The sequence below is a fragment of the Schistocerca americana genome, chromosome 1 (assembly GCF_021461395.2).
Source record: "Schistocerca americana isolate TAMUIC-IGC-003095 chromosome 1, iqSchAmer2.1, whole genome shotgun sequence".
Lineage (NCBI taxonomy): Eukaryota > Metazoa > Arthropoda > Insecta > Orthoptera > Acrididae > Schistocerca > Schistocerca americana.
In genome coordinates this window covers 705,044,886-705,072,503 of record NC_060119.1, presented here as the reverse complement: position 1 = coordinate 705,072,503, position 27,618 = coordinate 705,044,886, and positions in this window count along the sequence as shown.

The window sequence follows — 27,618 nt, the reverse complement described above, 5'->3', positions numbered from 1 at the left end:
CTCCCCCACGTGGATTCTCTATGACTTTATTCCATTCCCACACCTCCTCCTTTTCCTCAAACGGATACAGATCCCTTATACCTCCCGCAAACTTGATCCCCCTCACCCGCTTGTCTCACCCAGCCTTTCCCACTGTCTGCTGCTGTGCCTGTACTACCACATCCCACCTGCTCTCCGTCTGTCCACACTCCATACCCTTGTCCAAGATGGCTTCCTCCAACTCCCCCTTCCTGATGATGCCCTCATCCCCTCCATCTACCCCTCCTACCAACTTTGGTCCTCCCCTTCCTCCCCCTGTGTTTTTCCTCCAGGGCACCCTCTTTCCCTTCTCTCCCTCCTCACTTCCTCCCTTCCCCCCACTCACCTCACTGGGCTTCCACACACACCCCTCCCCTCTCCCCTCTTCCTCCCTTCTTCTCTCCCACTGGTATCAACCCCCTCCTCCTCTCCCTCCTACCCTCACCTCTTCCCTCTGGTAGGCCCCCGGCTTTTTTGCGTGAACTGTGCGTCTTCATGCGCCGGAGATCGTCGCCGCAGTGCTCGTGTTTGTCGTCCCGCCGGTGCATCAGTGTCTCTCCGTCCCAGGTCCTCTGTTCACGTGTGACATTCTGTATTCTCCGTTGTGTGCAGTGTTGAACTTTTTTTTGTGTCCGAGCAGTATGTCGGTGAACGACTTCGCTTATTTTTACTATGTTTGTCTCCCGTTTTTGTCCTCCATGTACGTTTGTTTTTCTGTATTCCTGTTATACTGTGTGTCTTTCCTATGGCCGAAGAGCGGCGTTAATAGGCCGCTACCGGCCTACCTTTTTTACAAGGTATCAAAATGACAATAAAAGGAAAAAAAACGTCTTCGTCGTGCGCTACTTTTTTAAGTGCGCTACTTTTTTACGGTTTTTATCTCCTTTTTGTCTATTGTCTTCCATAATGTCCCCCCTTTTTTATATCTATGTACACCATGTTTTCTCCTTTATGTTATTTTTAAATGTCTACTATTGTATGTTTTATGTCTTTCTGCTGGAGAGCAGCGCATATGCCAGCCCGCCCCGATGGGGAATTGAAATACAATAAAGAAAGAAAAAAAAAGTCTTCGTCAGTCTTCGATGGCTTACTTGAAGATGATTGGCAAGTGTCCAGTTGAAATATCGTGGAATGAAGTTTACGACGACCGTGTGCAATCACGAAATCTCTTCGAATATTTAGTTTGCCCATAAAATTTTAAATTTTACAGATAAGCATTGTTATAATTACTAACGAAATCCATAGATTCAGACTACCAGTGTTTAAATAAAGGACTAAAAGCAATAACAGGTAAGAAAGATTGCATATTATCTTCCCGGTGTGTCCAAGAAAATGAAATTTTGATGGAAGATTTTTGCCAGATCGCTACACTACTCTGGGCCAGTTGTACAGTCCCCGGTTAGCAGCCACTTACATCTCTTCTCGGAATAGCGCGGAAAACGCGTTGTCGAACGCGTAATAATGCGTAACCGAAGAACAAACGCGGGATAACTAAACTGGTGATTCTGGCAGTGTTAGTGAAGTTACCAGGAGAATAAGTTTTGACAATGGCAGGAACGGTTACAGAATTAGTAACGACAAGATTGTTTGTTAGAACGAGGAAGGAGAAAAAACGGGAGCAGCACAATAAATTATATGGAAAAATATGACGATTCCAAATTTACATGAAAATTTCGTACTGCTACTACTTTTCGAACTCATACTTGAGAAGTTGTAAATGTAAAACTATTTCCTAACATAAACCTTTTTGCTTGTAGTGGGCCTAACAGGCATTTGATATTGGTACTTCGTGAATTATATATTCTGTCATGTTATTTATGTAAATGAGGTAGATAAAAATGACCATTTGTGCCAAAACAGTAGTGAGCAACAATTGCTGCAATATTAGGAAAGTCTATTTCGTTTTATCTAGCAGACAGTGGCAAAATAGACGTAATCAAATCGAGAAACCACACCAGTCTTGGTTACTACTCTTATTAACAGCTTTTCAGTATTAGACAACGACATTTTGATTTTTCATGTAGAAAAACGTTTCTCGAACTTTGATGAGGTAATAGATTCTTTCGCAGAAAGGAAAGCACACCGTGTAAAACTGTAGCAAGACTAGAGAGAAAAAAGTGCTGGGACCTAAGGATTGAAGAAATATGTACTGTCTTGCTTCTCTCGTGTCTTTACTGCTTTTATGTTTCCTATAATTAATTTTATGTCACACAGAAGAGAAAGAAATTAACTACTAACCAATAAAGAGTGCAAGTTTTCTGAAGATTTCTTATTCTTCCGGTCACAAATAATGCCGACCAGTATTAATTGTGAGTTTCTTTAAGCGGGGCAAGATGTCAAATCGGCCGACTGAAAGCAGGAGAGGCACCACAGGACATTTTAATTTCCACTGTTCTGAATATAGGTTTTATGGTTTCCATTACAAAATATACATGTTTAAATTCACAGAGCGAAATGCAGTGATGCGCGGAGGAAGAATACTGTGTGAAAAGGCGAGGCATTGCACTCTGGCAAACTTAAGACTAAATAGCATGTCTTACATTTCCAAACTCTTTAGAAAGATGTGTACTACAAACAGGACACATAATTGAAAAATTGATTTCTTAAAAAGTTGTGACTCCTATCTCAAACGCTCGAGGGGGGAAGGCGGGATGGGTGCGGCACTATCAAGTTTTTGGCCCGGTTCTTACTAGCGATTCGGCCCACTGTGATTCGTCCGTATTCCACCACCATACCCTCAACAACTTCCAAATCGTCGTCGGTTGTTGACGTCCATGGCCTGCCTGATCTTTCCTTGTCACTTAGAGAAGTTCTTCCTTGTCTGAAGCGGTCTGTGCATTCGTAGATCTTGCTTCGCGGTAAACAGCTGTCACTATACTGCACTTGCATTTGACGAATAATTTTCGCAGGTTTAACATCTTCCGCGAACAAAAAACGAATCACTGCCTCATTTCCTCCTTGGTGCAGATCGACAATGAGGCTGCCGTATTTCACGGTCTACTACAATACAAGGATTATTGCGGGAATAAGATTGTCACGCTGTATAGAACTGTTACAGACGACAATACCTCATCCGTGGATACTAGCGGTGTTACCAAGCCCTGTGGCGAGAAATTACAGAAATCCTTTACTTTTTGACTTCCTCTCATAATTATAAGTTCTTGTTGGAAAAGACGCAGGAATATTATCTCCCACATTATGTTTTCACCTGTCTCCCATTTTTGGTTCAAATGGCTCTGAGCACTATGGGACTTAACATCTATGGTCATCAGTCCCCTAGAACTTAGAACTACTTAAACCTAACTAACCTAAGGACATCACACAACAGTCCCATTTTTCATTGGAAGTCGCAACAGTGTGGAAGATAGAACCAGTCATAGGGAAAACCTGTCTCGGAGGATGAGGACAGTACCAGAAGCAATCAGACTGAAAGGGACTAGGTTTGCCGGTCACGCAATCAGGACGAATTTGGACAGAATGACGAAAAGAATATTGGAAACAACAGGTAGGACAAGAGGAAAGACAGTAACCAAATGGGTTGTTGAAGTGGCGGAGGATTGATCGGAACTGGCGATCAAGCTGGAAGAAAAGGAAAACCGGAGAAGCAAGCATAGAGACCAATATGCCGAAGATCGATGACAGAGAAGGACACAAAAATGGGACAGAGAGTCTCCGGTGGAGCAGAAGGCGATACTGAAGATCACGAAGAAGGCCGGAATAGAAACGAAAGGTTGAAGTTCGAAGTTCAGGTAGGAGAAGAGAAAAATGCAATCCAGGACTAGTTCGATGCAGCTCGCCACGAATTCCTCTGCTGTGCCAGCCTCTTCACCTCCAGTAGCACTTGCAACCTGCTCCTCAGTTATTGGCTGCGTGTATTCCAACTTCTGTTTTTCCACTGCAGTTTTTACCCGCTACTGCTCCCTCTAGTATCATGAACGTTATTCCCTGATGCCATAATAGATGTCCTACAATGCTGTTCTGTGGTCCTATAGCCGCCATAACGCAACAAGAAGATAGGACCTTCGTATCGGTTCATTTTACTTCCACAGCCCCTTTACATGGTTTGAAGCTTCAACCTCCGACACCATGCATGTCAACAACGTCAGTGAATGAAGTGCCTTGTTTTTCGACAAAATCTGCTTGCGATAATTGGCGAGTGCGCGGTGAGGGAGGAGTATCATGTTCAGTATGATCACAAATCAATTAACTTCGGTAAACTTCAGAGATAAGTGATTACACTACATTTGGACAAAATTAACTCATGCAGGGTGCGAAGCTGTGACTGTAGGCACTGTAAATGAAGAGCAGAATTTTGATGATTTTTTAATAATATCTTGACGAAATCCATCGTCCGATTAATAATTTGTGGTCTAAACAAGTGAACTAAATCATAAATATCATACATTACCTGTAAACTCGACGCTTCGTTGATACATGCTTCACTCTCAGCACCACTGAGGTGTGATATATCAGTAGCTGTGCTTTACTGAGGTGTCGATGCATGTCTTTAGATACAGTCACCCACGTTAAATGCGAATAAAAAACAAAACACAAAAACCAAAAAAGGGAGTGAGTGAGCCCCGTCGAAGCTAATATCTAATGGTGAAAAACAAATCGGTAGTTAACGTCTCTTCGTGTGCAGTTAAAAACGATATGTGAAGAGTTCGATTCCCAGTCAGCATTGAACACTTCGTCATGTTATTGTTAGTTAAATCATGCCTACATCTCACCACAGGTCCAAATTCGTCCTGATTGCGTGACCGGCAAACCTAGTCCCTTTCAGTCTGATTGCTTCTGGTACTGTCCTCATCCTCCGAGACAGGTTTTCCCTATGACTGGTTCTATCTTCCACACTGTTGCGACTTCCAATGAAAAATGGGACTGTTGTGTGATGTCCTTAGGTTAGTTAGGTTTAAGTAGTTCTAAGTTCTAGGGGACTGATGACCATAGATGTTAAGTCCCATAGTGCTCAGAGCCATTTGAACCAAAAATGGGAGACAGGTGAAAACATAATGTGGGAGATAATATTCCTGCGTCTTTTCCAACAAGAACTTATAATTATGAGAGGAAGTCAAAAAGTAAAGGATTTCTGTAATTTCTCGCCACAGGGCTTGGTAACACCGCTAGTATCCACGGATGAGGTATTGTCGTCTGTAACAGTTCTATACAGCGTGACAATCTTATTCCCGCAATAATCCTTGTATTGTAGTAGACCGTGAAATACGGCAGCCTCATTGTCGATCTGCACCAAGGAGGAAATGAGGCAGTGATTCGTTTTTTGAAACCTGCAATTTGTAGTCCATCCGTGGCTAGAAAAAATTAATAATTTCTGGGCACGAAACCCGGAAAGGCAGAAATTATTCATTTGTCTCGTCTTTTCAGTTTTAAACAACTCGCTGATTGTGAGAAAATTCTGTATCTGACATTTGATTGTGGTTACTGAACAATCCGATTGGCTACTAGATGCGAATCCCCGTTCAGCACAAAACATTAGGTGACGCCATTTCATGTTTGTTACTTGTGAGTCAAAACATATTTCGTGTCTACCGAGTTAGTTAACAGAGTTGCTGGATAAACCCGGCCCACTGCAAAAATTTCCCTCACCTAACGTCAAGTTCGTATTTGCGCGGAATATATCACGTCTCTCTATGTCTAGCCAGCAATGGAACTCAGACCTGTGTTCGAGCCTCGGTCGGGTACGCCTTTTTTTATCGAAATGTATACGCTGACTGCGGATGACTTGGCATCAGCGATATTAGGTGTCGGTCAGTGCACGCCAGTGGACGGTACCAATATGTTCCAAACAACCATGCGCAAAAAGTGCGATTTTTCGGGACGTCGTATCTCGGGTGGTCAAGTGTTTTGGATAGCCTTTTACCTATCGACCGTCGACCGTTCATATATCTGTCGGAAGAACGGGTATACTGTAGTTATTTCGCAGTACAGGGTCAAAATTTAAACTTTACTCACTTCCTCCATCCCAGGCAATTGAGGAAATTGATTGGCCTGGTGTGGAGCTTAGGCGGCTTATTAAATCACCATTTGTTGATGGGCGGATTTTGAGAAAACGCCGATAACACATGAGTTTGTATACGAAAAATACCAATTGTGCGGATTGCCACTTCTATAATTTCCATTCATCGCAAATCGCCGATGGTTCGAAGTTATCGTAATTATGCGCGTAAAATATGCATGTACTCGTAAAATGCAATCTAAGATGTAAATGTAGTTTTAACTAACTTAGCGACCACATGGCAATGGTTCCAAAGTTACCACAAGCGATCTGAGGTCACCAGGTCATGTTTTTAGTGAGTATTTTTTCACCGGCAGAACTTTATAGCTCGCTGTCTCTGTATAATGTGTACTTCACGCCTGTACAAATGTGCCCAAAGTGAGACTGCAGCGGCAAAAAATAGGCTAAAAAGGTTCTTAACATGCCTGAAAAGAACTTAAAATGTCTGCTAAAATTTTGCAACACTGGAATGACTGCAAGTTCAGTAAAATGTTTCTCATAATATTTTTACTCTTTTAAGATACAAATCATAAGCCGATCTTCTGATGAATTGTGATCAATGAGTAAAATATCGAGAAAAAATTTAAAGGAAATAATTTTGTGTTAATCTTATATTACGCGTACTTACTTGTTTATATTTATCAAGGTATCTAAATGCGTCGAAGTACATAAACAAATTGTCAGAACTTTATTGGCCTATAGAATTCGTTTTATAGAAGTAGCACAAGCTGCTGTAGAAGCGATAAGAAGGAAGCCAGCGCAAAAATTCTCCTGTCGCAGCACAAAAAAGGCGAATTTGTTCCTCTTTAAAAGACTCTGAGAAAAAAGTGGGTAAACAGCTATCTTAATTCTCACTCTTCTTTCCTCACAAAACTTTTGGCAAGTGAATATATTCGCACTTTTTTGTGCTGAAAGAAAGTAGGAGAGAGAAAGTGATAGTGGAATAGAGAGGAGACAGTGCCAGCAGGAGAGAAAGAGATAGGAGACAGTAATGGCAAGAGAAAGTCAGCGGCAGTGAAAGAGAAAGAGGGATGGATGAAGACAATAGCACTGGGAGCCAAAGAGGGAGGAGGTTCCGATGGTGAGTGAGAGATAATGGCAGTAAAAGAGAAAAAGAGGAGAATATAGGTAGAAGCGGTGGGAGCAAAGGAGAGAGGAGGCAGTGGAAATGAAAAATACAGGTAAGTGGAGACCATATACAGGCTTGGTGGGTCTGGGCTCTTCCAGACCGGCGAACTTCAAAGCTTAGGTGTGGGAGAGAGCGCATTTTGGACCGAAATTTCAAACACTTGGGTATAGTGGAAAAAAGAAGAAAGACAGTAGTAATGGTAAAGAAAGACAAAATGAGACAGTTAAAGCGAGAGAAAAGTCAGTGGCAGTGGGATATACCGCAAGTCAATGAGAGAATAAGTAGACAATGGGGCACATATAGACAATAGTACTGAAGGCGTAACTACAAAGAGACACTAGAGAAAAAAAAAACAGAGTGCGAATACTTTCGCACGCCACAACTTTTTGTGAGGAAGGCGGGATGAGGACTGAGGCAGTTGGTTCCCCAAGTTCCCGTCCGTCTTTTAAAGAGGATCATATTCGGCTTATTTGTCCTCCGACACTATCATGTTTCCGCTGTTAGATCTACTACCAGATAATCACACATGAAAATTTGTGCCGGACCAAGATTCGAGCGTGGATTTCCCAGTTACCGCGAGCGGTCGCCTTAACCACTTCAGCTATCTGAGAACGCTTCCTGGACCTACTGAAACTTCCACCTGTCACACTGCGTAAATCCTTATACGGAAGGCCATTAAATTCATCATGGAAAGCTCGCAACATTACTTGAATTCCTGCAACAGAGAGACTGAAATAACGACGAATTGCGGGAATCCAAGTAATGTTGCGAACGTTAGGTGCTCAATTTAGTGGACTACGTCGTAAAGATGTAGACAGTGTGGCATGTGGAAGTTTGGGTCGATACATGGAGCGTACGCGGATAGCCGAAGTAGTTAAGGTGACCAGGAAATCCGGCTTCGAATCGCGGTCCGAAAGAAATTTTCATGCGTCGCTGTCGGATAGTAGATTTATTTCTAATACGGCTGATCTCAAGGAACTTGAAGTCGGCGAATAAATTTCAAAGTATTTCTTACAGCTGTGGATCGTCAACAGTATCTGTTCTTTCAGACATCCCTGTAGGTACATCTAGTTAACATTGCTTATAGGTGCTGGGGTTGAGTTCAGCTGCAGAACAAAACAGTTTGTCATGCACTTTAAAGTTACAACACAAGCACAAATAGCTGCCAATCAATAACTCAGATTTTTAATGCCACTTTACGTTAGACAGCATGGGTGATAGGTGTCTTCCGAACTACACATACGAGTAGATCGACTTGCCATCATGAATAAAGTGAAACTACTAGTGATACGTTGTTGACGTTTATGATAGACGCTTCACGATGTTAATCATGATTTTCCTAACTGGTTAGTTGGTTAGATAGCTTACACAAAGCCACTCGCCAACTGTTTGAAAACATTCCAGAGAGCAAAATACTACGAATTATCATAGAATTATTATTCATACATTGTTGGAAAACCCATTACTGGCAAATGACTTTAGTTTTGGGTAAGAATTACAAAGTTATTTATGTGGTAGAGTTACGGGCAGTAGTGTTCTCAGATATTAATGGGTGTGGTAACATTTTAAAAACGTTACTTACTGTGATAAGCTTCAGTTTACAAGCGTTAAGAACTATCTCTAATAATGTGTTACTTGATATTCGTAGTATCATAGGATTTGTTTACATCAGGAGTTATTGCCGTAGAGCGCATTGTTCTCTAGTGGTCATCTGTGGCAACCAGTTTGTTTAGTCAAGGGACTGTACCGAAAAGTGATTAGAGGACCTGCAAGACAGTTACGTTATGCTGGCTGCATGCAAGTCAGGCGGTAAGCAATTCAGATATTTCAGATACTTTTGAGCATGATAGTACATTATACACAAGGTGCTGTGCCCAGTGATTGATGCGGTGGAGTGTCACTCGGATACGGCAGGGCGCAAATCTTTTCTGGACATCCAATTTTAGATATTTTATTGTTTCTCTCTAAATATCTTCAGGCGAAACCATACGTGTCACGGTCAATTCCCTTCTCAGTCATTCTCCTATCCGACATTGTGTACTGTCTCTGACGACACTGTCGTCGCCGGGGGTTCACTCATTCGCATTTTTGTGTATTGTTTTTTATTCCCATACAACGTGGGTTGCTGTACCTAAGGACATGTACTGACATCTTACTAGAGCACAGACATACCACGCCACATCAGCGCTGAAGGTAATACGTCGTTCAACAAAGCGTCGAGTTTACAGGTAAAGTATGTTATTGATCACTTATTTCACTTGTTTAGACCACAAACTACCAATCGGAAAATGGATTTTATCAAGATGTTATCAAAAAATTATAAAATTTTGCTCTTTCGTTTACAGTTCCTACAGTCACAACTTCGTAACTTGTGTGGATTAATTTTGTCCATATGTAACATAATTTCTTATCCCTAGTGCTTATCGAAATTATGCGGAGAAAACAGATTTCTGATCAAACTGAACATGATCCCCAGCTTCACCGTGTACTAGCCTATCGAAAGTAGATCCTCTTCTGCTCCACTGGTAGCTATCTATCCTTTTCTTGTGTCCAAAACAAGGCATTTCATTCAACAACACTGTTGGTATGTGTAGTGTCGGAGCCATGCAAACGAGCTATGGAACTACTTGTGTTACGGCGGTCGTAGGGCTACAGGTAGTCCCTTCATGGATTGCATTTTCCTCTTCTCCTCCTAGAACTTCTTCAACCTTTCTCTTCTCTCCCGCTTTTCTTCCGTAATTTCCAGTGTCCTCTTCAGCTCCACTGGTAGCTATCTATCCTTTTCTTGTGTCCTTCTCTGTCGTCGATCTCCGGCATATTACTTGGTGTGTACTTGCTACTTCGGTTTTCCTTTACTGCCACCTTGATTCCGCCAGTTTCGACCAATCCTTCAGGAGTACAACAGCCCACTTGATTACTGTCTTTGGCCGTTGTGACCGAGCGGTTCTAGGCGCTTCAGTCCGGAACCGCGCTGCCGCTACGGTTGCAGGTTCGAGTCCTGCCTCGGGCATGGATGTATGTGATGTCCTTAGGTTAGTCAGATGCAAGTAGTTCTAAGTCTAGGAGGCTGATGACCTCAGATGCTGAGTCCCATAGTGCTCAGAGCCATTTGAACGATTTTTTGATTACTGTCTTTCCTCTTGTCCTAACTGTTATTTCCAATACTCTTTTCGTTATTCCATCCAACGTCATTCTAATTACACGTCCGGCAAACCTTGTCCCTTTAAGTCTGATATCTCCTGATGCTGTCCACATGCTCCGAGATAATTCTTCCCTAGAAATGGTCCTGTCTTCCACATTGTTGTGACTTCCAACGAAAACTGAGAGACAGATGAGAACATAAGGTGTGAGATAGTATCCCTGCGTGTTTCCCAGCAAGCACCTATAATTTCCAACCACAGTACATCTGAATAGTAGCATTCAAATTAATCAACGAAATTTCGCAGACAATATAAACAGTAACTCCCTTGGCAGAAGCCAATTTTTTGCAGTATTAGGTTGGGTTGGGTTGTTTGGGGGGAGGAGATCAGACAGCGAGGTCTTCGGTCTCATCGGATTAGAGAAGGACAGGGAAGGAAGTCGGTCGTGCCCTTTCAAAGGAACCATCCCGGCATTTGCCTGGAGCGATTTAGGGAAATCACGGAAAACCTAAGTCAGGATGTCCGGACGCGGGATTGAACCGTCGTCCTCCCGAATGAGAGTCCAGTGTGTTAGCCACTGCGCCACGTCATTCGGTAGTATTATGTGTACAGTACCGATGCAGGGATGTTTCGTAGCTTGTCCAGCGACACAAAACATATTAGAGGAAGGAAAGGTATTTTAAATGGTTCAAATGGCTCTGAGCACTATGGGACTAAACTGCTGAGGTCATCAGTCCCCTAGAACTTAGAACTACTTAAACCTAACTAACCTAAGGACGTCACACACATCCATGCCTGAGGCAGGATTCGAACCTACAACCGTAGCGGTCGCGCGGTTCCAGACTGTAGCGCCTAGAACCGCTCGGCCACACCAGCCGGCGAAAGCTATTTTAAAAAGCATATTAAAATTGTTTACCCTAGATTAGGAATTGGTAGCATGACGAACATGGTCAAACTTAGCTGTTTCACAGTTTTGTGTATTCATTTGAAAGTGACCAAAAATGAGCTATATCTGTAGCCCAGTACAGTTCCAACTCCGTTGTGCAAAAACTAAAACCGTGTTCATGACTGATATCGATAATTAGGAACAAGAAACCGTATACCGCCTCGAAATCATGTTTTATTATTACTGATGCAGAACTTGGAGGAAATATTCCACCATCAGAGCGTGTTGTGGTTACGCTAGGCCGATCCGTATGATAATATGCTTCTATTGTTGATATATGCTTCTGTTGTTAACATGTGCCATTGGGAAGCCGAGTGTCATTCATACTAGCAAATATCCTCATGAACCACACTGAAAACAGAATTTTTGCAGAAATAATAGGAACAAAAAATAGAAAGCAATGTAAGAACTTTCAGCATCGCAGCACGTCAGCAACCGTTGGTTAATATATTAAAAAAGACTAAAAACCCCGCCTCGATTGCGAAAAGCACCTAGTGTTAAGTGTTAACCCAGGTTTCGGCGCAGATAACTACACCTTCTTCAGAACAATAGTAAAACCCACAAGTGCCTAAGAAGACCTTTGTAAATGATTAAAAGAACACCATAGCTATACATTCATAAACGAAAAAGAAAAGGAAACACAAACAGTACATATGTACAAAGTCAAAACCACTACTTAACTTAATGGTGTACGCTCCACCTCACACCAGCCTATGTTCGATGGGCCATGACCCGCCATAAACTGCAGCTACAAACAGTCGCTCACTTACAAGCCTGACCCGCTACCTATGCACATGCGCAAGACAAGGGAAGTTACTTGAATGCGCACGCGCATACGAATACGAGAAAGTTTATACATGGGTCGAGGCAAAACGGTTCATATATAACCAACCGTGGATCAACGTATACCAAAAAATGGAATGGATAGAACAAGAGACGAGCTAAATAGGAGATGAAACCTAAAAATAACCGCACACTGTTGCGTGTGCTAGTAAAGAAACTTATATATGAAGCTACCTATGACAACAGGAGGAACTCTTAAAAACTATACCTAAAGCCAGTAGTTAGCCTGAGGTGGGTGAGGGGGGGGGGGGCGGGGGGGGGCTGAGGGGACGTTATCTAAAGACGTCGTGGTAATAAAGATATAGGGATAAAACGTGAGGTGTTCAACGGGCTAAAATCACCTTCATCGTAAAAGGAAAATGAGGATAAAAAGAAAGAAGATGAACAGTTGACCAACCGCGCTCGCCAATCAGCGGACGCATGTGAAAATCCCCAGATCATCAGATTTACAAGTATGAAGAACAAAGTAAAGGCGCGAAACCTTCAAAAAATTTTCTATTCCTTAGCAGGAGTTGGTCTTTAAGGATATTGTCTTTAGCATGTTGCAGATGCTTAAGGATCTGCATTTCTTCCAAAACATCCAGTTTTAAGCTCTTAACCTCGGCATGAAGTAATTCGATATTAACTGGAGGGCCCGGCGCATGAGCCGTTTGCGCGTGCGGTAAGAGCGGAAATTTGAACGACTTTATTACCAAATGTGTCCAAACAGCAATAAGGTGTTGTTATTCTTTTCTTGGTTGCCAAAGGAAAAACACCGGTAGACATGCGTCGGAGAATGAACAATGTGTATGCGGGAGCATGTCTGTCGAGAAACGTCGTTGTGGTTCAAATGGTTCAAATGGCTCTGAGCACTATGCGACTTAACTTCTGCGGTCATCAGTCGCCTAGAACTTAGAACTAATTAAACCTAACTAACCTAAGGACATCACACATATCCATGCCCAAGGCAGGATTCGAACCTGCGACCGTAGCGGTCACGCGGTTCCAGACTGTAGCGCCTAGAACCGCACGGCCACATCGGCCGGCCGCCGTTATGGAATGGTGCGCCAAGGAGTGCTACTGCTTCATGGTAATGCACGTCCCCATATCGCACAAGTAACACAGAATATACGCCACCCTCAAGTGGTAGACACAACATACAGTCCTGATCTCTTACCAAGCGATTGGCACGGCTTCGGTCCCTTAAAAAAGGCCTTGAAGAGCTGACGATTCCTGTCGGACGAGGATGTGCAGCGAGATGCTACGGACTTCTTCACGCAACAGCACGCGGTATTTTCAATATGGTGCGTCGGGGCATGATTGCCACAGTGATCACTAGCGCACCGATGCTGCCCTGTACGGCCTTCGAACGGAAGCTTTTCGATCGCTCCTTATACCAAACTTTTTTCTTTCCATCATTTTGCGGGCGGCGTCAAAGTTTCGTAAAGTGTTGAAATTATACGTATAGTTTGTTGTATGTCGCTAAGAGCTCTCATTCTCAAATACTGCTTGCATGAAGTCCGAATATTTGCACGCCATGGGTTACGGAGCCTCAAGAAAACACATAGTTTTCAGTTGTCTTATCATGGTAACATTTTAACGTAAGAGTATACATGTTAATAAGTAGCTTATGATAGAATTTTAAATTTTTAAGTCTACTCAAAAATAACGATAAATTTTGAAAATCAAATTTTTATTGCCCCCGGCAAACGTTAGATAGGCATCGTGGCATTGGTGCTGGGTTCCGGTTTCCGGAATAGTCGCTTTGTAATATAGATTAGAGCTATTTATTTGTTCGTTTTATACATAAATTTTGTGAAGAATGTTTGTTTTTAAGATCAGTGTGATCTATTTATGTCGCCATAAGTCCCCCGCGAACCCACCGACCACGTTCTTTGTAAAGAAAGGAAGAATGGAAGACCAGAATTGAACTTTCCGTCGAAGACGAGGTCATTAGAGACGGAGCATAGGCTCAAACTGAGAAAGGGCAAGAAGTAAATCGGCCGTGCTCTTTGAAAGGACCAGTCCCGACATTTGTCTTATGTGATTTAGGGAAATTACCGAAAATCTAAATCTGGATGGACGGACTGGGTTTCGAACCGCCGTCCTTCAAAAATGGCTCTGAGCACTAAGGGACTTAACTTCTGAGGTCATCAGTCCCCTAGAACTTAGAACTACTTAAACCTAACTAACCTAAGGACATTACACACATCCTACCCGAGGCAGGATTCGAACCTGCGACCGTAGCGGTCGCACGGTTCCAGACTATAGCGCCTAGAACCGCTCGGCCACCCCGGCCGGCAACCGTCGTCCTCCCAGATACCTATCCAGTGGCTTAGGTCTACCACTGCGCTACGTCGCACGAACTCTTTGTGAAGTCACTATTAGTATCTGCGAGTATATAGGGGGAAAGGCAACGCAAGAGCACGATTTGTGTTTGGTGTCGGGATAAGTGAATGAAGACAACTGAAAAATGATTGACTGGCCTTCCAAATGGCAAGATAAGTGAAAAGAAAAAAACAGAAAGTGAAACTTAAACAGTACCCGGTGTATCGTATGTTCAACAACTTGCGCGAATGCTGCCGAGTAACGTTCTCGACAACAGCCGATGCATTTCGACAGTTAACACCGTGCCATTTTCGAGGCACAAATGAAACTAGAGATCATTGTGCATGATGATAATGTAAGCCCTCGCTGGACGGGTCTAAGCCAACCAGTAAACCAAACCCGACGGAGGTTCGAGTCCTCCCTCGGGCATGGGTGTGTGTGTTTGTCCTTAGGATAATTTAGGTTAAGTAGTGTGTAAGCTTAGGGACTGATGACCTTAGCAGTTAAATCCCATAAGATGTCACACACATTTGAACATTTGAAGTAAACCAAAAGGCAGCATATGCAGAGGGACAACTCACGGTGTAAACCAAGAGCGCCTCCATACAACCAAAGACGACCAACAACTATATCATTTGATAGTATAATCTTAACAGCTTCCTTAACAAACTATCCCACTGACTCGAATGCATGCTAGAATTCTTGCGTTGTTACATTCCAGAGGATGAGTTGTGCCTAGGCAGCGGTCTGCAGTTGCAGAGTCTCTCGGCTGTTGCAAGCGTGTGTGATGCACGTGCTTATACTGTACTCCACGTTCCTGATGATTTGATCGATGTGACATGCCATACCTGCATCAGCTACGGTAGACAACCGTCTTACGCAAACCAAGATCAGCCTTTACAGACCCTAAAAGAGCGTTGAAATTAGATAGTGGTCGAAAAACACTATTTACACCATGTTTCCTTAGCATACAGTCAATGGTTTTGAAACTGCTACCTACAAAAACAAAAAACAAAAAAAGCTATAGACTCACGAGCCACCTGGTTTCCCTCAGCACTTTCTGATTCACAATTGGTTGATAGTTCAACGCGCACCTGATCTGTCTCTCACTAGATCCGTTCTGGCCAAAGATAACCTCAAGGTGGCCTAATTTAGCTGAAAAACTTCCAGGGTCTGAGATGACATGAGCTCTATGAACCAAGATAGGAAACCACCCCTTCACACTGAAACAGATGGTGACAACATGAACCTGAAGACAGAAATGTGTAGCTTAGCTTCCTATGAAAAAAGGCATACCACAGCTTACCATTATCCTTCCTCCAGCCAAGCATCAGCGAAGAAAACGCAGCCACTCTCTTCTACGTCCATAGGGAAACAGATATTCGGGTGGATTGAACTGAGATGTGCAAAGAATGCTTGAAATCTTCCGTAAGATGGTTAGTAACAATAGCTGACAAAGAACTCCCAGTCGCAACCCCATATGTCTGCTCACAGAAGTGATACTACAATCTCCTCTCAAACTACTCGTTGGCATTTTTTATGATCTTTACAAGAGCTTGGGTTGTATAGATGATAAAACTTTACAAGGAAAATTAAAATGATGTCTTCAAAAGTATTCCCCTTGCATTGACAGCATCTTATACAAACAACAGAAAATTGAAGGTCACATTGATTGATGATGTTGTAGCAATAACTAAAGATGGGCTGAAGAGACGCCAAATATGATGTCCCGTTTCTTTTCTTGACCTTCGTAAATGATTTACCAGGGACATTGAATAACTCTTAAAAAATTTTCATATTTGCCGATGACACGAGCACATTGATAGAGGGCCAATATACATTCATACTTGACACAGCCAGGAAAATGTTGGAACAGGCTCACAATTTGTTCGTAGGAAACAGCTTAACGCTTAATCTGATAAAGAGTCATATTATACAGTTCCGAGAAAAAAAAAAAACAGAAATACAGATCAATGGGTACACCCTGGATGAGGCTCCGTGTGTGAATTTTGTAGGCATCCAGATGGATAACAAACTGGGGGGGGGGGGGGGGGGGGGAGCATCAGCACCTGGATAAGTGCTATTTTGTAAAAATAGGTTGACTCTTACAAGAAGATAACAGCAACCAAAGTAGATGTTTGCTGTTATCTTCTGCGTAAGAGTCAGCCTATACGTGGATAAGTTTCTGAAAAACCTCAGTTCTACCTGTTTTGAGTTATAAATCTCTCTCACCGTTTTGGCCTGTAGATGGTTTCTAGTATACTCTCCATACATTGACTTAATACTGTACTGTGGAAATTGAGCTAAGATAAAAAAGTATCTGCTGTCGTAAGAATCTTATGTGAAGTTTATAACCAGACATCTTTCTGGGGTCTTTACAGGGACATTGGGTTCACACTTACATACCGACAGATTTACTTCTGACGTTGTATTTGTCGTTAATTATAAGAAAGAATCAATAATCAACTGTGAAATTTACAACTACAATACTAGAAGTAAAAGTAATTTCCACACAGACTACACATCACTGTCTAGGCTTATGATTGGAGTCCCTTATACAGGGTGTTACAAAAAGGTACGGCCAAACTTCCAGGAATCATTCCTCACACACAAATAAAGAAAAGATGTTATGTGGACATGCGTCCGGAAACGCTTAATTTCCATGTTAGAGCTCATTTTAGTTTCGTCAGTATGTACTGTACTTCCTCGATTCACCGCCAGTTGGCCCAATTGAAGGAAGGTAATGTTGACTTCGGTGCTTGTGTTGACATGAGACTCATTGCTCTACAGTACTAGCATCAAGCACATCAGTACGTAGCATCAACAGGTTAGTGTTTATCACGAACGTGGTTTTGCAGTCAGTGCAATGTTTACAAATGCGGAGTTGACAGATGCCCATTTGATGTATGGATTAGCACGGGGCAATAGCCGTGGCGCGGTACGTTTGTATCGAGACAGATTTCCAGAACGAAGGTGTCCCGACAGGAAGACGTTCGAAGCAATTGATCTGCGTCTTAGGGAGCACGGAACATTCCAACCTATGACTCGCGACTGGGGAAGACCTAGAACGACGAGGACACCTGCAATGGACGAGGCAATTCTTCGTACAGTTGACGATAACCCTAATGTCAGCGTCAGAGAAGTTGCTGCTGTACAAGGTAACGTTGACCACGTCACTGTATGGAGAGTGCTACGGGAGAACCAGTTGTTTCCGTACCATGTACAGGATGTGCAGGCGCTATCAGCAGCTGATTGGCCTCTACGGGTACACTTCTGCGGATGGTTCATCCAACAATGTGTCAATCCTCATTTCAGTGCAAATGTTCTCTTTACGGATGAGGCTTCATTCCAACGTGATCAAATTGTAAACTTTCACAATCAACATGTGTGGGCTGACGAGAATCCGCACGCAATTGTGCAATCACGTCATCAACACAGATTTTCTGTGAACGTTTGGGCAGGCATTGTTGGTGATGTCTTGATTGGGCCCCATGTTCTTCCACCTATGCTCAATGGAGCACGTTATCATGATTTCACACGGGATACTCTACCTGTGCTGCAAGAACATGTGTCTTTACAAGTACCACACAACATGTGGTTCATGCACGATGGAGCTCCTGCACATTTCAGTCCCAGTGTTCGTACACTTCTCAACAACAGATTCGGTGACCGATGGATTGGTAGAGGCGGACCAATTCCATGGCCTCCACGCTCTCTTGACCTCAACCCTCTTGACTTTTATTTATGGGGGCATTTGAAAGCTCTTGTCTACGCAACCCCGGTACCAAATGTAGAGACTCTTCGTGCTCGTATTGTGGACGGCTGTGATACAACACGCCATTCTCCAGGGCTGCATCAGCGCATCAGGGATTCCATGCGACGGAGGGTGGATGCATGTATACTCGCTAACGGAGGACATTTTGAACATTTCCTGTAACAAAGTGTTTGAAGTCACGCTGGTACGTTCTGTTGCTGTGTGTTTCCATTCCATGATTAATGTGATTTGAAGAGAAGTAATAAAATGAGCTCTAACATGGAAAGTAAGCGTATCCGGACACATATCCACATAACATATTTTCTTTCTTTGTGTGTGAGGAACGTTTTCTGAAAGTTTGGCCGTACCTTTTTGTAACACCCTGTATAGACAGCTGAGAGTCGTATTTAAATCGGGGAAATTCCCGTAGATTCTTTGTATGAAACAGATAGTGTAGCAGGAAGAGTACCAACCTTTTTTTCAAAGTAGCTGCTTTTCTGCTAATGTACTATATGTATGACATTTGACAGTTCGATAGGAGCGAGTAGAGGGAAGTGTAGTTGCCAGCATGTGCTGACCGCGTCAGCAGGTAAGTGACGATAATGCCAGACCTACTCGGCGCTGAGCCTGTCAAGCTCGCTTGACTATGTAAACAGCAATCCGCGCAGCCGGCCGATATGCAATTTTTCTAAAATGATTTTAAAGAAACTATTAGTTAATAAGCTCTGATTCTAGCACATCTTATAGCTTAATTCGTCAGCTTCATGATGAACTGCCTATCTTTTCATTAATGGTCATCGTTACCGTGCCGCGCGGTCTACGGCGCCTTACGCGGGTTCCCCCCGTCGTAGTTTCCAGTCCTCCCTGGAGTATGGGCGTGTGTACTGTCCTTAGCGTAAGTTGGTTTCAGTTAGATTAAGTAGTGTGTAAGCCTAGGGACCGATGACCTCAGTAGTTTGGCTCTACAGGAACTTAAATCAAATAGTTATCATGATATTTCGACACTAGGTGAAGTACTGCAAGAAATTCTTAAAATTTGCACTGAAAACCGGGGATCACCATGAATTTGGGTTTGGTGCGTATTAAGCCAAATGTTTCTGCATATGAAACATTGAATTATTCTTTAAAGTTGGAAGGATATCGCTATCTGTCTCCAATGTTGAGAAAATAAAGTTTATGTAAAACACTGCGTCACGAAAGCAAGCGCTCTGAAAGTTTCATAAAGAGCAAGCGCTCTGAAAGTTTCATAAATCCCTCGTACCTCACCAACGGTCTGAGATATCTCAACATGATTGTGGCAAACGATAGCACGCAAATTGGAGAGTATTTTGCCATACGATTAATATATAGGAAACTTCCATACCTACCGCGATATTCAAGGAACTAAAGTTTTTTAAATTAAATAATGTAGTTTTTAAGGACCATTAATAGCTGGTGAAATGAGAATTACTGTGGTTTTGCACCAATATAGAAGAACTAGTTACGTTTATTTTTACACTGAGAATGGGCTTTTGCATAAAAACTGACCTGTCTTGCCCTCAGTTGCTAGTTTAATAATACATTGTTTCAGGATTCTGTCACAATTTCAACTGCATTAGAATGTTAGTGAGATGATATTTTTCAACTCTGCTGTGTTTTGGCAAATTGGGAACAAGATAAGTTAAGTGTCACTCAAAACTCGTCAAAGTCCTTCATGAAACCCATTCTCGTCAATTACCTTCTTGGTACGGCTGACAATTCGAAACCAGTCCTATAGCGTAACATTTGCAATAGCTTCATTTGCCAGCATTTCAACATCACTGAGAGTAAATTTCTAGTTGCATGATACGGAGGAAGCCTGATTCAACTATCTCTTTAGCCAGTTCGTCGACCTGGTAGCGTGGCTTGTGCAGCACTAAAAGTTCCAGTAACTCTCCCTTAAACATGTTAGGTTCAGCTTTATCCAACGAAACATTTCTTTGTACCCAGAGCAAAATATCCGCCTTCTTCCACTGCATTATTGGAGCTTTATCCATCATAACGATGTAGTGAGGCGCACTGTCCATTACTATTGAAGAATTCGGAGAAATATTTTGCAGAAGAACATTATCTACACAGCATGTGAACACATTCTTGGGCGACCACTTTTATTGCGAATTTCATGTTCAGACGTGCTGCATTGTTATTATTAATGCAACGCCATCACAGAACACTTGTTCACAACAGCTGACGACTGCTGAACATTTCAACGCCAGAATGAACGTAGATGCATGTAATGAACGTAGATGCATCTAATGCGCGATCCTGGGTGGTACTGTTTATCCACCGCGTGGCAACGGGAGCCTTTTGCCCACCGAACAGCAGTCTGCGTGGTAGGGAAAGCCGGCTCGCCATTAGTGTTACCTGGGCACGGCGTCCCGTCAGCTGTGGTGAGCCAAACCTCAAAAGTCGCCACTAATTTTAAACGCACTGCAAAATAGTCTGTCTAAGAGTAATTCTTATATCAATGTGGGTCGATTAGAATCAATTAACTCGGCGCGAGAGCATTACGGAAATGCCGAACAAACTCCAGCGGAGACGTTGCAAGAGAAGTGTCGTAAACCACGGAGAGAAATACTGAGAATTGCTGTTGGAATTTCGAGAGGGTAAGTTCTGGTAAATGTCGGGTAACATGTTACTTCCTCCCACAAACGTCTCGCGAAATGATCACGACGAGAAAACTAGAGAAAGTAAATGTCATACGGAGCTCTACCAGTCGTCATTCTTCCCACACCCCATTCATAACTGGAACGGAAAGTGGGTATCAGAGTGTGGTACCAGAAGTACCCTCCACCACACACCGTAAGGGGCTTGCAAATGGTTCAAATGGCTCTGAGCACTATGCTCAGGTCATCAGTCCCCTAGAACTTAGAACTACTTAAACCTAACTAATCTAAGGACATCATGTGCATCCATGCCCGAGGCTGGATTCGAACCTGCGACTGTAGCGGTCGCGCGGCTCCAGACTGTAGCGCCTAGAACCGCTCGGCCACTCCGGCCGGCCGCAGATCCTACCAGTTTAATGTTTTTGTTCCGGTCGCGTCCCGTACAAAAAGTTGTACATTCTTCCGCTGGTGGCAGCAAAGGTGACTGTTCACTGTCTAATGTACTCGCTGCGTTTGCAGTGATGTTTTTTATTTTATTGTCATCGTACGACACTACAGAACATGGAAATAAACTCACGCGATGTATTTACAAGATAATGTTTAAATTTGACAGCCAGATCACGTCATCCGGAGCCAAGTCACGCAGGTCTTTCAGACTATATATCCCATTCCATTATGACATATGCAGCAATAGTAGAAATTTGATTCAAGTGAGTGAACAGTCTCTGTTGCAATTATGTGATTGTTTTATTGACTCCAGTTAAGCGTTTCACACAGTTAGCGCATCTTCAGACTGGAACAATAAAGAAATAATTACAGCTCAGTACGTGAACCTAGCGAGCAGCGATCTAATATCGCTGAAAGCTGAGTAAAGTATAACACCTTTCTCTGCATTCTTTCCATGTCAAAATTTTGCTGCAACAGTACGACAAGTTCCCTTTCCTTCCTCACAACATTATCCTCCATCTTTCCTGAACCTCACGTCACGTCATTTCCTTTTCCATCCTCCTTTTTTCTGTTCTTTCATATTGAAACTTCCCCTTTGGAAAATTATGAATGACTGTGCTGGTAAACCTCTTACTTTATTTGATTTTCAAACAGCTGAGCAAAACTGAATGTACTCAGACATTTCTCTCTTTACTTGTTATGATGATCACTAAACTGAGGCACAATATTTTTAGTGCAACGCAAATTGACTTTCAATAATCCCTACAAAAGAATGGCCCTGACTAACAAAAACCTACACCTTTCATGAATTACTTACCTCACAAAAATCTTCGTTACTCGAACTACTGCAATACAGCGAGCGCCAATACTGTCAGCTAAATGAAAGATTCTAACTACTGATAGGCACAGTTAGCAAATGAAAGATTTTGATAGAGAACAAACAACGTATTTACCTTAATAGTGTTCAAAAGGCACAAAATATATATATATATATATATATATATATATATATATATATATATATATATATATATATATATATATATATCAGTTCATGACATCCAGTCTTACAAATTTCCTTTTTCTGACGGACACACGTCCAGATCGTCCGCTCTCAAAATTCTGCCATCTCTCCCCCCACATCCACCACTGCTGGCGGCTCACCTCCAACTGCACAACGCTAAGCGCCGTTCGCATCGAACTGCCCAACACTACAATAGCGAATATTCCAACAATGCCAACCAGCCGCAGACTACAAACAGCACTGCCTGTGATTTTCATACAGAGCGCTACGTGGCGTTACCACCATAAAAACCTAAACAGTCTACTTACAATATTAATGCATAAGGTTTCCCTACGTTCAGTCTCTCATCCTTCCTCTCCTTTCCCCTGCATGTCATTTACATTGATCAGCCAGAACTACCGTCCAGGCGATAGCAGCGTTACCTGGTGAGGAATGACTGCTAGTCAGACACGTGCATGGTACGTGTAGTATCAGTGACCGTACTGATCGAGTGTATAAAGTCGCACAATCCATCGAAATTTGACCGAGGGCGGATTGTGATGGCCCAGAAGTTCGACACGAGCATTTCAGGAACTGTACGATTTGTCGTGTGTTCGAGGAGTTCTGGGGTGAGTGTCTTCAGCATGTGGCGAAACCTAGGTGAAACCACATCCAGATGTCGTGGGGCCGTGCGGCCACACCTCATCACAGATGTCGGACGACCAAGGCTGGGCAGACAGGTAAAACAGGAAAGGCGGCGAACAGTGGAGGAACTAATTTCTGAATTTAATGCTGGCCAGAGTACAAATGTGTCTGAACACAATGTGCACCGAACACTCCTAACGATGGGCCTCTGCAGCGACGACCCATGCGCGTGCCACATCGGGAACTACGACTGAAACGGGCACGTGACCATCGGCACTGGACTGTGGCGCCGTGGCAGAGCATTCGATGGTCTAATGAATCCCGATACCTTCTTCACCATGCCCTTGACACCTGTACTACAAGACGAAAACAAGCTGGCAGCGGCTCCGTTATGCTCTGGGGAACATTCACATAGGCATCCATGGGTCCAGTGCAGCTAGTACAAAGCACTATTGTACACTGGTTGCAGACTACGTACACCCCCTTCATCACGATCTTGTTACCCGATGGCGGTGACATTTTTCAACAACATAATGCGCCCTGTCACAAGGCCAGGAGAGTAGTGGTGTGGTTCGAGGAAGAGAGTGCCGAGTTCTACATTTACATCTACATGGATACTCTGCAAATCACATTTAAGTGCCTGGCAGAGGGTTCACCGAACCGCCTTCACAATTCTCTACTATTCCAATCTCGTATAGCGCGCGGAAAGAATGGACACCTATATCTTTCCGTACGAGCCCTGTTTCCCTTATTTTATCTTGGTGATCGTTCCTCCCTATGTCAACAAAATGTTTTCGCATTCGGAGGAGAAAGTTGGTGACTGGAATTTCGTGAGAAGATTCCGTCGCAACGAAAAAACGCCTTTCTTTTAATGATGTTCATCCCAAATCCTGTATCATTTCTGTGACACTCTCCCATATTTCGCGATAATACAAAACATGCTGCCTTTCTTTGAACTTTTTCGATGTACTCCGTCAGTCCTATCCGGTAAGGATCCCACACGCGCAGCAGTATTCTAAAAGAGGACGGACAAGCGTAGTGTAGGCAGTCTCCCTAGTAGGTCTGTTACCTTTTCTAAGTGTCCTGTCAATAAAACGCAGTATATGGTTAGCCTTCCCCACAACAATTTCTATGTGTTTCTTCCAGTTTAAGTTGTTCGTAATTGTAATACCTAGGTATTTAGTAGAATTTACGGCTTTTAGATTAGGCTGATTTATCGTGTAACCGAAGTTTAACGAATTCCTTTTAGCACTCATGTGGATGACCTCACACTTTTCGTTATTTAAGGTCAACTGCCACTTTTCGCACCATTCCGATATTTCTTCTAAATCGTTTTGCAGTTTGTTTTGATCTTCTGATGACTGTATTAGTCGATAAATGACAGCGTCATATGCAAACAACCGAAGACGGCTGCTCAAATTGTCTCTCAAATAGTTTATATAGATAACGAACAGCAAAGGGCCTATAACACTACCTTTGGGAACGCCAGAAATCACTTCTGTTTTATTCGATGACTTTCCGTCAATTACTACGAACTGTAACCTCTCTGACAGGAAATCACAGATCCAGTCATATAACTGAGACGATATTCCATAAGCATGCAATTTCACTACAGTGTTAAAAGCCTTCCGGAAATCCAGAAAAACGGAATCGATCTGAAATCCCTTGGCAATAGCACTCAGCACTTATTGTGAATAAAGAGCTAGTTGTGTTTCACAAGAACGATGTTTTCTAAATCCATGTTGACTGTGTGTCAATAGACCGTTCTCTTCGAGGTAATTCATTATGTTCGAACACAATATATGTTCTAAAATCTTGCTGCATATCGACGTTAACGATATGGGCCTGTAATTTAGTGGATTACTCCTACTACCTTCCTTGAATATTGGTGTGACCTGTGCAACTTTCCAGTCTTTGGGTACGGATCTTTCGTCGAGCGAACGGTTGTATATGATTGTTAAGTATGGAGCTAATGCATCAGCATACTCCGAAAGGAACCTAATTGGCACACAGTCTGGATCAGAAGATTTGCTTTTTTTAAGTGATTTAAGTTGCTTCACTACTCCGAGGATATTTATTTCTACGTTACTCATGTTGGCATCTGTTCTCGATTCGAATTCTGGAATATTTACTTCGTCTTCTTTTGTGAAGGCATTTCGGAAGGCTGTTTTTAGTAATTATGCTTTGGTAGCACTGTTTTCGATAGTATCTCCATTGCTATCGTGCAGAGAAGGCATTGATTGTTTCTTGCCGCTAACGTACTTCACATACGACCAGAATCTCTTTGGGTTTCCTGACAGGCTTCGAGACAAGTTTCATTGTGGAAACTGTTACAGGCATCTCGCATTGAAGTCGGCGCTAAATTTCGAGCTTGTGTAAGAGATCGCCAATCTTGGGGATTTCGCGTCTGTTTAAATTTGATATGTTTGTTTCGTTGTTTCTGCAACAGTGTTCTAACCCGTTTTGTGTACCAAGAAGGATCAGCTCCGTCGTTTGTTAATTTATTTGGTATAAATCTCTCAATCGCTGCCAATACTATTTCTTTGAATTTAAGCTATATCTGGTCTACACTTACATTATTAATTTGGAATGAGTGGAGATTGTCTCTCAGGAAGGCGTCAAGTGAATTTTTACCTGCTTTTTTTAATATTTTCGCTTATTTTTCGCAGGATTTGGGGATTACAATATTCAATCTTGCTACGACAGCCCTGTGTTCACTAATCGGTTTTGATGCTCGTTATTAACTCAGGATTATTTGTTGCTAAGAGGTCAAGTGTGTTTTCACAACCGTGTACTATTCGCGTGGGCTCATGAACTAACCGCTCGAAATAATTTTCAGAGAATGCGTTTAGCACAATTTCGGATGATATTTTATGCGTACCTCCTGAATTAAACATGTATTTTCGCCAACATATCGAGGGTAAATTAAAGTCACCACCAACTATCATTGTCTGAGTCTGGTACGTGTTTGAAATCAAACTCAAGTTTTCTTTGAACCTTTCAGCAACTGTATCATCTGAATTGGGAGATCGGTAAAAGGATCCAATTATTATTTTATTCCGGTTGCCAACAATGACCTCTGCCCATACTAACTCACAGGAAGTATCTACTTCAATTTCGCGACAAGTTAAACTACTAAAGTTCCAGTTGATGTGTTAGCTCCCCAACTCGCCAGTTGTGAACCCGATCGAACACATCTGGGATGTGGCTGAACGTGGCGTCAGAACTCATCAGCCCCCTCCCCTAAATTTACAGGAATTAGGTGACTTATTTGTGCAGATGTGGTGCCAGTTACCCGTGCCAAAGGTGGGCATAACGGCTATTATGTAGGTGATCACAATTTCTGACTAATCAGTGTACATTCCCGTTGCTTCAGCACTGCCATATGGCTGGCCCTCAACTCACTCAGTACCCGTTATGTAAGCACGCTGTGCCATTTCGGTGTTTACGATCGGCGAGGGCACTGAAGTTAAACCCCATTCAGTCTGATGGTTGTAAACGTCTACATACCGCTGCACCGGTTCTTCTTTCTGCTATGGCGAGTTTTAATTAGATGACACCTTCTTCCTTACTAGTTCCGTATTTCATTCGCTTCCTTCTTCTTCCCCCTAATCCGCTATATTCAATGTTTTTGCTGTCTATATTTTTATATCCTGCTAGGGTTTCCCTACATTAAGTTGTAGTTCATGACAAGGTTGTTGTCAACCGCTTTTTTTATTTGGCAATCGGATTCCTTACTTACCGCTTCCAGCGTTCAACCAAATAAATTTTAAAGTTTTTCAAATCTGCTCATCTTTTAGCGAATTAGATCTGCTGCTCGCTAGGTTCACGTATTTCACCTGTAATTATTTGCATGTGAAATGCATAATTGGAAACAATAAAACAATTACATAATTGCAACATACTCATACCGTTCACTCATTTGAATCCTCTTTCAGACCGCTTTCAAAGCGTGGAGTGGACAGTTTTCAAAGCACATCTTATGTTCTAGGATTCAAATGTAGTTTAATGTCTGACGCAAAATTTTCCGGTACACAGCCAGCCAAGAGTGGCATCTGAATCATCAAACTTATTGTATGCTCGACCCCACCACAGTCACACGGAGCTCTTTCACAATCATCTAATTTCTTTAAGATGTGGCCGCATCTCCCCTGTTCCGCACAGTTGCGATTGAGACTCGACCATTAGCTACGGGGAAGATCAACCCCGGCAACATTCCTCGTTGGATTTTCAAATGGTGAGCGTTCCTGCGATGGATATTATTCCAGCTTTCTTTGCACTCCTCACGAGGGAACATTCACAAGCGTCAATGGACGATCCTTACGAAAATTCGTGGGTGTGTAGAGGGGACAAAATAACGCAACATGTATTTTTTTATTTGCGCTCAATTCCACTTTTAAGGGGGTCAGAGGGAATAGCTCCAGAACCATGAAATATAAAATTTATAAATTTAATTAACATTCTTAAAAACTGCATAATCTACGTTTGAAATAATTTCAAAATTTTCAATGTCTCCCAATGTTGCAAAATAGAAACTTTTATTACAACATCCACGTGTAATAAAGCTGGATCCTGTAACAACAATTTTGCAAAATAAGTTATACAAAATATGCTGTAAGAGTATATGCAACATTCCTTATCAAAATATCTAAAAGTTCATTATTATCCTAGTTCTTTGTTGTAGATATTTTTCTGGTTTCTTTGTTGTTTTACGTTTTCAATTAATGTTTTTCTGTTTTTAGTTTATTA